At 37.3% G+C, this 16,171-nt stretch overlaps 1 pseudogene; it reads left to right on the top strand.

Moving 5' to 3' along the window:
* The window catches only part of LOC131988994 (scavenger receptor cysteine-rich type 1 protein M130-like), a 912,635-nt pseudogene that overhangs the window by 691,944 nt on the left and 204,520 nt on the right, over nucleotides 1-16,171 (top strand).

The following is a 16,171-nucleotide window of genomic DNA, read 5'->3' as shown; positions in this document are numbered from 1 at the left end:
CCCACTGTCCCTACTGAAGAGGAGGAGGAGGAGGAGAAGAGGAGGAGGAGGAGGAGGAGCAGAGAGGAGGAGAAGAGGAGGAGATGGAGGAGGAGGAGGAGGAGGAGGAGCAGAGAGGAGGAGAAGAGGAGGAGATGGAGGAGGAGGAGGAGAGGAGGAGGAGGAATAGGAGGAGGAGGAGGAGGAGGAGCAGAGAGCAGGAGGAGGAGGAGGAGGAGGAGAAGGAGAAGAGGAGCAGAGAGGAGGAGGAGGAGAAGAGGAGCAGAGAGGAGGAGGAGGAGGAGAGGAGGAGTGCATTAAGAGCTGGGTGTCTTTTAGCGTCTAATAATCTGTAGAGGAGACTAACCAAGTGGAAAACACCATCTAGAAACTGTGATTAAAGCCTTCCACTGTAATAATGAGATCTACCCAATCCCTTTAACACCTCCTCCACACACACACACACACACACACACACACACACACACACACACACACACACTCACACACACACACACTCAATCCAGGATTTTTTCATATAAATTTAAGGTCAGACGTGTAATTTGTATCAGTGTTACTGCGTTTTAATCACTTTAAGGACTCATCCTTCCAAGTCTGTGTGTGTGTGTGTGTGTGTGTGTGTGTGTGTGTGTGTGTAAAGTTCACCAGCTGAGTGAGGAAACATTCAGTTTTTTAGGTTTGACTGATCCTGGTTTTGTCTCAAGTGCAACGATTTAGGTGTTTTTCTTAAAGGGCCAGTACGTGATTACGAGTTCTGGCCGGTTCCGAATGTAGAATAAATAGTTACGGATCCCTTTAACCCTTTAGAGTTTGGGGCTATTTTGTTGGTTTTTGACTCTTTTTCATTCTGCCTGTATATATCACATAAAAAATGTTTACCATGCCATATTGGTATCCTTTTTTTCAGCTCAACCTCACCTATAGGACCTGATCATTACTTTTTTCATTTTGACTTACGAGATCAACATTTTGAACACAAAAAACACACAAAAAAACACATTTTTAAAAAACGAAAAACACACACACAAAAAACACATACAGAACATTCTTCTTGCAAATTCTGTGGTGGACTCTGCTAACACATCCATGTGTTCGGATGTTTCGGGAGGAATTAAATCTTTAAATATACATTTTCTGCTACATCTCAGAGGTAAGGACTGCAACTTCCAAATATCTACAAATACTGATCTTGATTGATGGAAAAACCCTCTCGGATCAGCCGGAAAAACCCTCGTCACAAAGCTGAAAACAGCAGTTTTTTTTCAGACTTTTGAGAGATATGTGGTTCTCACAGGACAGCACAGACATTTATAGTTTTTTCTTGAAAGGTTTTTAGATAATTTAATTAGATTCTAGTCTATAATGTATTTATTTCAAACAATTATTATATCCTATATATTTTATTGGTTTTTAGGTCCTTAAATTGAATGATTAAAAAAAAAAACGTATACATTTTTAAAAAAAATTTTGTCTTATTTTTTTTAAAGGTTTTTAGATCTTAGATTTATTCATACATTAAAAAAACTTTTATGTATGTTTTATGTCTTGAAAGAGCTGGAAAAATCTTCATCTTAAAGCTGAAAACTTCTGATATTTTTGACTTTTTAGAGAAAATACAACATACTACTTTAACCCTCTGGGGTCTGATATACAACATCATATTTACTATACTCATGTTTGGTATTTGTTATTTTCTTAGTACAACTTCAGCACAATCTGACTATTATTCTCTCACTTCAACCCACTTTATGAATCATGAAATCTGAAATAAAATTATACTATTTATGACAATAAAAAGACCTGAAAAATGTAAAACACAGGTTACAAATATGAACATATGAAGGTAAAATTCAAATATAATAAAACTATACACAAAAAATGACAATAAAAACATGTTTATTTATAGGAACAGTGTTAGATTATTAGACCTGCCTCGTCCTATCCTACTTTGAAACTTGAATAAATATTTCTGTACTATCAAATTAAAAAGATCATATCTTTGGTTTTACATGACCTTTGAACATCAAACAGAAAACTGGAGAAAGTTTCAAGTCCGCGCTCCACATGACCTTGTTTTTTGTTACGGCGCTTTGAAAAAAGTCACGTTATCATAGACCCCAGACGATTAAGTACATATGTCTGTAAAATACTTTTCCTTAGGCTTTGCATGCAGGACTTTTACTTGTGGTTGAGTATTTTCACAGTGTGTTGTGAAATACTGAAGCATAAAACATGTGACTAGTTCCCGCAGCTCTGCTGGACGTGTCGGAGGAGTTAAAAACTGCACCTTTTAATCTCTGTAATTGTGAAAAAGGCGAAACCCTTGAACAAACGTTTCCACTGACTCGGTGTCTCGGTGTGAAATGGGCTCTTCAGTCGTCTTAACGGGCTTACAGCCGTACACTTCTGTTCCAAAGACAAATCCTATTTTCAGCTCTCATCAGTCAAGAACAGACACGACGATGTCTCTGTTTCAATATCTCATTTAGACACACACACTCACACACACACACACACACACACACACACACACACACACACACACTGGCAGCCTGTTGCCACAGCTGCATCTGGAGACAAATCCCTTTTTCTGCTTTGCCCTCTCAGACAAAAAGCACTCGTCTCATTTCCTCACGCTGCCTGTTGCACAAGATAAAAGAGGACTTTATGTGATCAAGTGGCTTCATTTATGTTCTTTCTTTTCTTTTCATGTCCTTCTTTTATCCTCTCCTCCCTCCTTTGTTCCTCTCGGCTCTCCCAAACACAGAGCCGTGCTCCCTGGGTTTGGACAGGACATAAACTTGGAAATTACAGCAGTATATACTACATATGCAGGGGATTAATAAAATATTTACTGTGCAGCTTTATCAGGACAAATATGTAATTACACGAGAAGAAGATTAACGATTTCAGATGCTCTGGGGAGTCGGTTTTTAACTCGCTATGGCCAAAATTTGACTGTTTTACGTCACTGAAAACTGAACTTTTGTTAAACTAAAGTCCAGGTAAAGGCAAAAAATATATGTATCTAAGTTTTCTACGTCACAGAAAAATGTGAAATTAAACACAAAGCCAAATTTGAATTTAAAAAAACTTGGCAAAATTTGGTTTCAAAATAATGAAAAATGAGCAGAATCCTTTGCTCTGAAATGCTGTAAACTGGCGACCACGTAGACAATAACGGGTTATTTTAGGTTGATAACACTGAGGTGTGACAATGTTGGATGAAATTGCTCTTGACAGCACTTTAATTGTGTCCAATAAAAGAACCAATATATCTTCCAAGCCACTCAGAAGGTCAATCTTGGTGTGAAAATCTACATTTTCTGGGTCAAAAAATCATTTAAAGCTATTTAGAATATCACTAGATGATTATTTGATCAAATAGATATGTTAATTTTGTAATTGTATACTAAAATATGTCCGACTGTAAAAAAATAATGTAAATACATGGCCAAGATGAACATATCTATTCGATCAAAATAATCATCTAGTGATTTTCTCAATAGCTTTAATGATGCTTTGACCCAGAAAATGTAGATTTTCACACCAAGATTGACCTTCTGAGTGGTTTGGAAGATATATTGGTTCTCATAGACTTTATATGGTCGCCATCTCCGATCCGCAAACTTGACTTTAGTCAAAAATAGAAACCTATGGTGAACCTATGGTCCTAAGCCATCTGACTAAATATATAAAGGAACTTTTCAACCAAGAAACAATATTAACTGTAGATCAGGGGTCTCAAACTCCAATTACCTGGGGGCCGTGGGAGACGGTATCAGTGACCAAAAAAGATACAAAATTACAAAAGAAGACACAGAATTACCAAAAAGACACACAATTATTAAAAAAAGACACAAAATTATTTAAAAAAGACACAAAATTACCAAAAAAGTAATTAAAAGGACCTTCCACACACAACACGGTAAAGTGCCATTCATATAAAACTCACATTAAACTTTCATATCAAGGTGGGGGCCATAAAATATCGTCACAAGGGCCACAATTGGCCCGCGGGCCGGCAGTTTGAGCCCCCTGCTGTAGATAGGACTCACCCCTCAGGTCTCTCTGTGGTCCCTCAGAGGAGAGGAGACGGAGAGAATGAGGAGAAACAAGAAGGAGACACATATAAGTAACTTTATGGCGGCTGGCTCGCCAACTTCTTTCTGCCGTTGAGAGTGATGGACGTCCTGTCGCTGCTGCAGCTGTTCATCCTCAGAGTGGAGAGACACAGAGAGAGGACGATATTTCAAGACATTATGAGGCAGCGACGGCGTGCTGCTGCTGCAACATGAATAAAAATTAAACACTACAGCCGGATACACACTGCAAAAACTGAACTCTAAGTCAGATATTTCTTCTTCGTCAGCATCTTTTATGCCATCATCAGGAGGGAAGCAGAACAATGCGTATCCACGGCAACGTCTCAATAGACTTATATATAACATTATATATTTCACTGTATTTTCACTTAATGACAGTTTATTTCAACGTTTTGTTAAGTTTTGTTAGCATTAACTGATGCTAGTTTAAATGTTGCTACTGACCTCAGAAAACTGAGCAGCGACTCCTTGGAGTGTCTGTTAGTCCAACAAATGCTGAACAAGACATTTAATGAAGAAAACCTTCAAATAATACGTCATTAAGTCAAAATACAGTCAAAGGATCAAAGTTATGAGACCAAACCGCTAAACCTCCTTTTTTATATCTATATAACGTTATATATAACTTTACTGACACCGTGGAAAACTCTGTCAGAACAAAAAAAAAACCAGGACTTTCACCCAAGAGACGTAAAAAAAACAACGGAAAATTACCAAAAAGACACAAAATGAAACAAAAGGACACAAAAAATGACCAAAAAGAAAGATGTAAAAAGATCAAAAAACATGTGAAATCACATAAAATGACATTAAATTACCAATAACAATAAACAATTAACAATAAACCTTAAATGTTTCCCAGCAGAACACACCAGAAGACATTTAAAAGAAGCAGGTGTAAAATGACGTAAAAAAGCAACATGGTCTCACAGGAATCCGTGAAATAGCCACAGAATCACTTAACTCAAAATCCGTGGAATAGCCACGGAATCACTCAAATTTCCGTGAAACTAACACGGATTTCGCTACAATGCAGGTTAATGCCAGTTATGTCCCGTGGCTATTCCAACATACAAAGTGATTATGTACATTCACTGAGTGAATATTTAGAAAATAAAACATATATTTCTCGCTAGAAATGTGATCAAAATCCATTTTGATGCAGAAACTAAGTCAAAATATTGATTTTTTTTTCACTAAAAATTAGAGAACTGTCCGCCATGTTTTTTGTTCTGACCGCTGGGACCTTGAAAGTCACGTGACTTGGAACAAACCAATAGGAACAAATATCCATGGAATAGCCACGGGATATGACTGTCATTAACTTGCATTGTAGCGAAATCCGTGTCAGTTTCACGGAAATTTGAGTGATTCTGTGGCTATTTCACGGATTCCTGTGAGACCATGTTCGAAAAAAGAGACAGAATTAGGGCGGAGGGTTGGGTTAGGGGTCATGTTGGTGCGAGAGGAACAGTGAGGATGGTTCATCCTCTGGGGATGATGAATGTTGAATGAATTTGATGGTAATCTCGTCGGTAGTTGTTGAAATATTTGAAACAAAGTGTTGATATTAAATCATCGGTCTGTTTCCATGGTGACGTCAGTCTGACACATCTGTTAACGATCTGATGAGGCGGAAAAAGTTTGTACGAACTCCAGGAAACTTTTGAGAGAAAGTGGTGAAGTATTGATGAGCCGAGATCAGAGAGTGTTTTCTCTGTTTCTTCAGTGTTTCTGATTCTTTCTGTCAGTGGATGAAACTGAAGCAGGTGATTAACTGTCGAGGGTCCTGAGGAAGAGGACGAGAGGAGGAAGAGGACGAGAGGAGGAAGAGGACGAGAGGAGGAAGAGGACGAGAGGAGGAAGACAAGATGGAAACAATGTGGACGAGAATAAATGAAATCAGATGATTATAAAGGAAAAATGAAGACATTTAATTTTTAAACTGGATTTTAATTTATAGTCGTGTTAAGTCTTACGCTTTTCTCTGCTTCTTTTTTTTTAATCCCTGGTGTTTATTTAATTATATTCTATTAACTTTTATGTATTCATTTTTACATTTTTAATGATTTACTGTTTCTCTCTGTTTCTTGTCAATTGTTTTATTTTATTTGTTATTTTTCCTTTATGTGGATGCTTATTGACTGCCTGTATTTTTTTATTTAATTATCAAAATGTAAATAAAATAATATTATATAATACCACAGTATATATAATCATAAAAATAATTATTTATTTTTTGGGAAAAGTTACAATACTTTTTTTTAAAGTTTTCTGACAAAGCCAATTAATTAAAAAGGGAGAAGGAAGAGGGGAAGAAATGGAAGAAATGCAGGAAAAGTGAATTAAAGAAAACAGAGTAAAGAGAAGAGAAATATAAGAAGGAAGAGGAAGATGATGACAGGAAATGAAGACAGAACGAAAGGAAAAAGGGTTGAGAGAAAGAAGGAGAGGAACAGAACAAAAGTCTGGGGAACAAAGAAAGAACGGCAGACAAATAAAAGCTGCAGAAAGAAAGAAAGAAAGAAAGAAAGAAAGAGAGAGAGAGAGAGGGAACAGCGGCTGGTTTTTCCCAGCAGATATGATCTCTGTCATCAGCTCGGCTTCAGTTTTCCCACATCACATCGTTCCAATCAGACCTCCATTATCTCCATTAGAGCTGCTGCTCCTCCTCCTCCACCTCCTCCACCTCCTCCTCCTCCTCCTCCTCCTCCACCTCCTGCTGCAACACGTTACTCAATCACAGATATGTTTTAAACTCTAATGGCTGCAGGAAACCGTTCAGACAGAGAATCATCCATCACCGAGACGGAAAAGATTCATATCACGATATCAACTGGTAACATTCACCAGTCAAACAAGTTCGTTGTTGGGCTGCCGTCACATGTTGCTGCTGCTGCTTTTATTATGGCTGCAAACAGAGATTTTTCTCCATGAAATAATTCATCCTTTACTCTTAAATCTCAGCATTCACTCATTGAGTAGTGATATTACCATTACAAAACCCAAAGATGATCAATTTATGAAGAAAAATGAATGATGGTTATCGATTTTTCCATGAATTAACCCTTTGATGCACAACATGGGTCAAAATCACCTCGTGCATTAGAAGAGTAGTGATAAAAAAAAAGGGTTTTTATTCAAAAAGTAAGAAATGAAAACCAAAAAATAGGATGTATGATGATCAAAAACAAGTTATAGAATATAAAAACTCAGTCGGGTCACTTTAGACCATGGGTCTCAAACTCAAATTAACTGGGGGCCGCTGGAGGCAGTATCAAAATGAGACATTACCAAAAAAAGACACTAAATAACTTTAAAAAGACACAAAATTATTTAAAAAAGACACAAAATTACTAAAAAAGACATAAAATGACAGAAAAAAAATAAATTATTTATAAAAGACATAGAATTTCCCAAAAAGACACAAAATTACTTTAAAAAAAGACACAAAATGACCAAAAATACACAGAATTACCAAAAAAGACACAAAATGACCAAAAAAGACACAAAATTATTAAAAAAAAGACACAAAATGACCAAAAAATACACAGAATTACCAAAAAAGACACAAAATTATTTAAAAAAGAAACAAAATGACCAAAAAAAGTAATTAAAGGGACCTTCCACACACAACACGGTAAAGTGCCATTCATATAAAACTCACTTTAAACTTTCATATCAAGGTGGGGGCCACAAAATATCATCACGAGGGCCACAATTGGCATCAAAGGGTTAATTAAACTCTAACCTCCCCCTCCTGTAGGAGGGTTTGTTGCTCCAGTGATCCTGGGAGCTCCTGGTCCGAGGGGAGGGGCCACACTAAGAGACATTCAAAGACCCTCATGAAGCGGGAAAACAAACAACCGAGTACCTCGCCCAGCACGGGTCAACCGGGGCCCTCCATGTGGATGCAAATGGTTTGTATACTTTTATTGATAAAAATGTAAATACAATAATATAACTAGAAAATGTCCTCTGGGGAAATAGTGAAAGGGCCACTACTGCCGGTGTGTGTACACTATGATGAGATTCTTCAGAGATTTATAACAATTAATACTAGTAATGTTATGATACTATATAATATACAAGGAGCACACCTACAACAAGCATTCATTTACAAGTATTTATTTATACTGCAACCTATGACCTTTAACCTCAAAATGTGTGTGTGTGTGTGTGTGTGTGTGTGTGTGTGTTTGAAGCATGTGTATCTTGAGGAGTGTGTGTATCTGTAATCAGAGCAAAGATCAAAGCAATCAACAGAATTAACTGACACCAACTGCCAATGTTCCGTAACAGAGGTGGACAGACTGGAATTTCTGGCCTCGAACAGAAAGCATTTTTGGCAAAACCATAATACCTATCATTGATCCGACTTCACTTTGAGCGTCCTGAGTTCTTCCAGAACGTCTACATATGTTTTTTTTTTAAGAAAAATGAAAAAATAGCTTTGTTAGAGCGATCTAAAAAAACTGTTACATCTCCCTTTTTCAGAAATCTTCCTGTGTTTTTAATATGGGAGCCAATGAGGCTGTTGGTGGTGTTGGTGGATCATCTGTGCGTCCTACGCCCAAACTATAACTCTGACAGCTTTACCAGAGGATTGTGAGGGAGAAGACTAATTTTCCTACGTTTCTATGTATAAATTATTTCTGTAGAGTGGAATTTGCGGCCTGGAGCGCAGTTTTCAAATGTATTTTTTGACAGTTTTTTCTCTCCCTCTACACTCTGAGCGATGACATCACACACTGTGACACGAACATTCCGTGCAATACACACCCATTATAATCTCAGAATTTCTCCAAAAATGATCATGGTCATTGAACAGGGATTGATAAAAAACTATATGACCTATCGAAACGTGGATTAATACACCGATACACAAGACTTGTGTCTACTGTTTAAAGTTTAAATGGAGTCTCTAGGTGAAATTATGCCGGAGAAGTAGACGTTTAAAAATCTCCAATTATTGTTCTTTTTCCCTCAATTATTTCCAGTCCTCGGTGTGATTGCTCCGTGGCCCTAAATATAAAACAACAAAATATAGAATACAATAAAAATATTTATATTTAAAAAATATTCTTTTTTTGTGAAAATTTACAATACTTTTTTTCTGATGAAGCAAATTCATTTAAGATTTTAAAAACATTTTTAATCGTTGGTGTTTATTTAATTTGATGAATTCATTTTCAACATGTGAATGTTTGATTGTTGTAATTTTCTCTCTGTTTCTTGTACAAGTTAAAACGAACAGAAACAACCAGCAAAACTCTTCTTCTAACACAAACCAACCGCTGGACATATTATTAACATGTGGATGTGACGGAAGCTGGAAAAAAAGCTGGAAAACCGTCTGCAGAGACGGAAAACTGGGAGGAAAATTTAGGAGAAGAAGCTGAAAAACTAAAACTTGTTCTTAGTGTTTGTTGTTCTGAGCTTCAGAAAAAACACTCAGGTGATAAGATGGTGATTATCACACACACACACACACACACACACACACACAGACACACACACACACACACACACACACACACACACACACTCAGCCCTGCTATTTGACTTTCCATACAGTGGTTAATGGTTTGCACCTGTCTGTTCTGTGCAGCTTTTTCCAGCGTATCCTTCATCAGTACGCACTCACTGTGTGTGTGTGTGTGTGTGTGTGTGTGTGTGTGTTTCTGTTTCCACATCATGTCCTCGTCACGCTGCAGCTCTTATTTGCCTAATTCTGTGAAAAGGCCAGGATTTATTCACCGTCCTCCTCCTGCTGGGTTTTACCCTTAATAAATAAATAATAATAATAAATAATAAATAATAGTAATCTCGACTGATGTTAACATCAGGATTTCAGGTCAAAGGTCACATCAGCCACTTCACACCCAGAGGTCAGGTTGAGCTCTTCTTGGGGTTTTTTTTGCTGTTTTTTTAAATCTTACATGCACTGTAAAAAAAAAATCTCTTTAATTTACGATAAAAGGAAAAAAAGGCAGCTATTTATTCATCTATTTATATATTTATTGATGTATTTATATATTTATTGATGTATTTATATATTTATTTATGTATTTATATATTTATGTATGTTTTTATATATTAATTTACGTATTTACATATTTATTTACGTATTTATATATTTATTTACGTATTTATATATTTATTCATTCATGTATTTATATATTTATTTCCGTATTAACATATTTATTTATTTTAAACATAGGGGAAAAAAATATTTCACTGTTCTGCTGGATGTTTAAAATGATTTACACTGGTATAAATACATGTTTTAGCTTAAAACAAAGTGTTTTGGTGAATATTAAATCATCTCTCCAGACTTATTCTTTCACCGTTCAGCTTTTTTTAATGAACTATTTTACATGTTGCTGATTTTATCTGTAATTTGATGTGTTTTATTTGTGAATGTGTGTTTTATTTTCGTCCTGCTCTCTTTAATTAACCACGTTGTAATTTTAAATATATAAATTAAAATAGTTTAGTTTTTATTGAAATGTAGATGAAACCTCTGCAGCCTTTTATTGAAGATCTTAAATGTCTGATAAAGATCAATAGATTTATATTTATTTATTTCTTTGAAGATGTAACTAGTTTATTAAAGTGATCAGGATGTTTTTAATGTTTATTATTGCTGCAGGTGAGTCTCAGTGAACCTGCCGGGTTTAGAGGACGACACGCTGCTGCTGCTGCTGCATAGGGAATATATGAGAGAAAGCTGTCAGTGTGTGTGTGTGTGTGTGTGTGTGTGTGTGTGTCTCAGGAGGGAGGCAGCAGCATAAAGACGCCAGATGCTACTGTGTCAGGCAGGTTAGGTGTGTGTGTGTGTGTGTGTGTGTGTGTGTGTTTGTGTGTGTGTGTGTGTGTGTGTGTGTGTTTGTGTGTGTGCGTGTGTGTGTGTGTGTGTGTGTGTGTGAGACAGAGATGGAGAAAGTGAGACGGGTGAGGAGAGACAGAAGGAGGGAACTGGAGACAAGGGATGGAAAAATGAAAAGTGTGTGTGTGTGTGTGTGTGTGTGTGTGTGTGTGTGTGTGTGTGTGTGTGTGGCAGATGGTGAGTAGAGACGGAGAGGTTCATATTACCGTATCAAAATATCTACTCATGTTTACTGGACAAGCGTGTGTGTGTGTGTGTGTGTGTGTGTGTGTGTGTGTGTGTGTTACAGAACCACTTCTATCAGCTGTTTTGGATTATTCTCAGGTCTTTATCTCCATCTAGTGGTCTGATTGTGATATTATTATTATTATTATTATTATTATCATTATTATTATTATCACAATCACTTATTTTTATTTTTATTATTATTATTATTATTATTAACACCCCTGATCCAGTAAATACTCAAATTAAAAGACATTTAACATGTTTTTTCTTGTTTATTATTTTGGTTATTATCAATAAACCATGTGAAATGTCTAGATATCAGCTCTTATATTAAACTCTCATCAGCTATTTTTTTTGTTATCATTATATTTTCCAAACAAATGAACCTTTAGTTGTACCAGCCATTAAAATAAACAAGAAATTAAAGGAAACAAGGAGGTCTAATCATTTTTTCCATGACTGTAGTTCAAATTTGTGATTCTTGCTCCAGGCCAGCTGCGGCTTTTATTAAAGATATTTTTTATTTAAATGTGCACTTTATGGAGCTTTGATTTTTTTTTAAAAGGTCCTCCTGTTGTAATGCAGTATTTATGTTGACTTAAATAAACGCTTTCAATAAAATTACTTGTGACATGTCATATTTTAACATTTGCGCTCACTTTGTGATAAAAAATATCAGGATATATATCGAATATATATATATATATATATATATATATATACTCAGCCTAAATATATCAGGTCCATATCGCCCTAACTGGGCGTTGAACAATGTTCCTTTTATTGCCTAACAAGAATTACTGTTTTGTGGTGCACTCAATTAGAAAAACAAAATAAAAATAGAGCTCTTTCAAATAAAATAAAAAGATAAAGTTCACTGAAAGTGTCATTTCTTCTATATCAGGAGACAGGGTTTAATCCTGTGTTGTGTCAGATAGTCTGTTCATTCTACTACCCGGGTAGGTTTTGTCTTCATTCTACTCCCCGGGTAGGTTTGGTCATCATTTTACTACACGGGTAGGTTTTGTCTTCATTTTACTCCCCGGGTAGGTTTTGTCATCATTCTACTCCCCGGGTAGGTTTTGTGTTCATTCTACTCCCCAGGTAAGTTTTGTCTTCATTCTACTCCCCGGGTAAGTTTTGTCTTCATTCTACTACCCGGGTAGGTTTTGTCTTCATTCTACTCCCTGGGTAGGTCTTGTGTTCATTCTACTACCCGGGTAGGTTTTGTGTTCATTCTACTCCCCGGGTAAGTTTTGTCTTCATTCTACTACCCGGGTAGGTTTTGTGTTTATTCTACTACCCGGGTAGGTTTTGTCTTCATTCTACTACCCGGGTAGGTTTTGTCTTCATTCTACTAAACGGGTAGGTTTTGTCTTCATTCTACTCCCCGGGTAGGTTTTGTCTTCATTCTACTACTCGGGTAGGTTTTGTCTTCATTCTACTACCCGGGTAGGTTTTGTCTTCATTCTACTACCTGGGTAGGTTTTGTCTTCATTCTACTACCCAGGTAGGTTTTGTGTTCATTCTACTCCCCGGGTAGGTTTTGTCTTCATTCTACTACCTGGGTAGGTTTTGTCTTCATTCTACTCCTCGGGTAGGTTTTGTGTTCATTCTACTCCCCGGGTAGGTTTTGTGTTCATTCTACTCCCCAGGTAAGTTTTGTCTTCATTCTACTACCTGGGTACGTTTTGTGTTCATTCTGCTCCCTGGGTAGGTTTTGTGTTCATTCTACTACCCGGGTAGGTTTTGTCTTCATTCTACTCCCTGTGTAGGTATTGTGTTCATTCTACTACCTGGGTAGGTTTTGTGTTCATTCTACTCCCCGGGTAGGTTTTGTCTTCATTCTACTACCTGGGTAGGTTTTGTCTTCATTCTACTCCTCGGGTAGGTTTTGTGTTCATTCTACTCCCCGGGTAGGTTTTGTGTTCATTCTACTCCCCGGGTAAGTTTTGTCTTCATTCTACTACCCGGGTAGGTTTTGTGTTTATTCTACTACCCGGGTAGGTTTTGTCTTCATTCTACTACCCGGGTAGGTTTTGTCTTCATTCTACTAAACGGGTAGGTTTTGTCTTCATTCTACTCCCCGGGTAGGTTTTGTCATCATTCTACTACTCGGGTGGGTTTTGTCTTCATTCTACTACCCGGGTAGGTTTTGTGTTCATTCTACTACCCGGGTAGGTTTTGTGTTCATTCTACTAACCAGGTAGGTTTTGTCTTCATTCTACTCCCCGGGTAGGTTTTGTCTTCATTCTACTCCCCGGGTAGGTTTTGTCTTCATTCTACTACCCGGGTAGGTTTTGTGTTCATTCTACTCCCCGGGTAGGTTTTGCCTTCATTCTACTACTCGGGTAGGTTTTGTGTTCATTCTACTCCCCGGGTAGGTTTTGTCTTCATTCTACTACCCGGGTAGGTTTTGTCTTCATTCTACTCCTCGGGTAGGTTTTGTCTTCATTCTACTACTCGGGTAGGTTTTGTGTTCATTCTACTCCCCGGATAGGTTTTGTCTTCATTCTACTACCCGGGTAGGTTTTGTCTTCATTCTACTACACGGGTAGGTTTTGTGTTCATTCTACTAAACGGGTAGGTTTTGTGTTCATTCTACTCCCCGGATAGGTTTTGTCTTCATTCTACTACCCGGGTAGGTTTTGTCTTCATTCTACTACCCGGCTAACTGTTAGCCTGTTAGCACATACACACTGTAGTGCTACAGAGCTAACTGTTAGCCTGTAAGCACATACAAACTGTACTGCTACGGAGCTAACTGTTAGCCTTTTAGCACATACACACTGAACTGCTACAGAGCTAACTGTTAGCCTGTTAGCACATACACACTGAACTGCTACAGAGCTAACTGTTAGCCTGTTAGCACATACACACTGAACTGCTACAGAGCTAACTGTTAGCCTGTTAGCACATACACACTGTACTGCTACAGAGCTAACTGTTAGCCTGTTAGCACATACACACTGAACTGCTACAGAGCTAACTGTTAGCCTTTTAGCACATACACACTGTACTACTACAGAGCTAACTGTTAGCCTGTTAGCACATACACACTGTACTGCTACAGAGCTAACTGTTAGCCTGTTAGCACATACACACTGTACTGCTACAGAGCTAACTGTTAGCCTTTTAGCACATACACACTGTACTGCTACAGAGCTAACTGTTAGCCTGTTAGCACATACACACTGAACTGCTACAGAGCTAACTGTTAGCCTGTTAGCACATACAGACTGTACTGCTACACAGCTACCTGTTCAGCGGTTTAGGATAATGAATGGATACATTGTAAACTTCCCATCCAGGGCCACGCCAGTCTAGCTTCTTCCTGTTTAGTGGCGCCATGGCAACCGAGTTACAATAGATGTCACAAGAGAAAGCGGAGGTGCTGATTGGCTGAAGAGGCGCTCTGTGTTTCTGTGATTGATTGTTCTGCCTCAACTACCTGGATGTTCATGGCAGAAAATTTCAAATTACAATTCAGATTCAGTTTTTCAATGCAGTCCTTCAAGTTAAGCAAATATAAATAATTAAAATTCAGTTTCTGGTGGCACATATTTCATATTTCAGCCCGTACGTCTTTTCCTTAATTTGCATGTTGCTTTTTTTGTAAAGAGAAAACACCAGAAATCAATTAGAGCAACAACAAATGACAGCTTTTGTACTTGAGGCTAGATGTTAAACAGAACTTATAATCAATAAAGTTTAATGTGATCTAATAGCAGATTATGAGCATTGTTGTAACGTTAGATTGTAAATGTGTGTGTGTGTGTGTGTGTGTGTGTGTGTGTGTGTGTGTGTGTGTGTGTGTGTGTGTCATAGAAACAGACAAAAGAAACAGAAAATGCATTGACCAACATTTCATATGTGTGTCATCCCTCTGTGTGTGTGTGTGTGTGTGTGTGTGTCTAAGTGCTGGGTGGTGCTGCAGGCGGGTGGAGGCATTGCACTACTAGCCTACTTTAGGACAGGTCAGTTCTCTAAAAGCGTCCAGCCACCGTGAAATTCATATTATTCCCATCAAGGACACACACTCACATACACACACACACACACACACACATATACACACTCACACACACATATACACACTCACATACACACACAATAACTTATGCACACACACACACACACACGGTGACATCCCACATTGAGTGTAAAGCATCGTATCTGTGCTCCGGTAAAATAACAAAAAAACTGTAAAAAGAAAAAACTGTAAAATAACAAAAAAACGGTATAATAAAAAAATTGTAAAATGAGAAAAAAAAACAGTAAAACAAAAAAAAACAACAGCAAAATAAGAAAAAAAACTGTAAAAATAATAAGAAAAAAACTGTAAAATAAGAAAAAACACTGTAAAATAAGGAAAAAAACTGTAAAATACAAAAAAAACTGTAAAAATAATAAGAAAAAAACTGTAAAATAAGAAAAAACACTGTAAAATAAGGAAAAAACTGTAAAATACAAAAAAAACTTTAAAAATAGAAAAAAATTCAAAATTAGAAAAAAAAACTGTAAAATAATAAAAAACTGTAAAATAAGAAAAAAAAAAACTCTTAAATTAAATGAAATAAAATAAAGGGAAAACTGTTAAATAACAATAACAAAAAACCCTGTAAAATAAGAATTGTTATTGGAAAATAATTCCAAATTGGAAAAAAAATAACTATTTATTAGAGCCTGTAGTGAGTCTAAATGAGTAACGGATGTGAGCCTCGACTCTGCTGTAGGTGGTCTACAGGTCTACAGGTCTGGAGGTCTACAGGTCCAGAGGTCTGGAGGTCTACAGGTCTACAGGTCTGGAGTCTGGAAACAGCGTCAGCGCGCCGTGACGCACGTGGAGAGCTCCAGCAGCGGAGCGGAGGAGGAGGAGGAGAGGAAGAGGATTCCCCGTCAGGATGAAGGACGGAGCGGAGGACTGAATCCTCCTGAGAGACTC

This window comes from Centropristis striata, chromosome 17 (assembly GCF_030273125.1).
Source record: "Centropristis striata isolate RG_2023a ecotype Rhode Island chromosome 17, C.striata_1.0, whole genome shotgun sequence".
In the NCBI taxonomy this organism is placed as follows: Eukaryota; Metazoa; Chordata; class Actinopteri; order Perciformes; family Serranidae; genus Centropristis; species Centropristis striata.
This window is presented reverse-complemented; position numbering and strand designations above follow the sequence as displayed.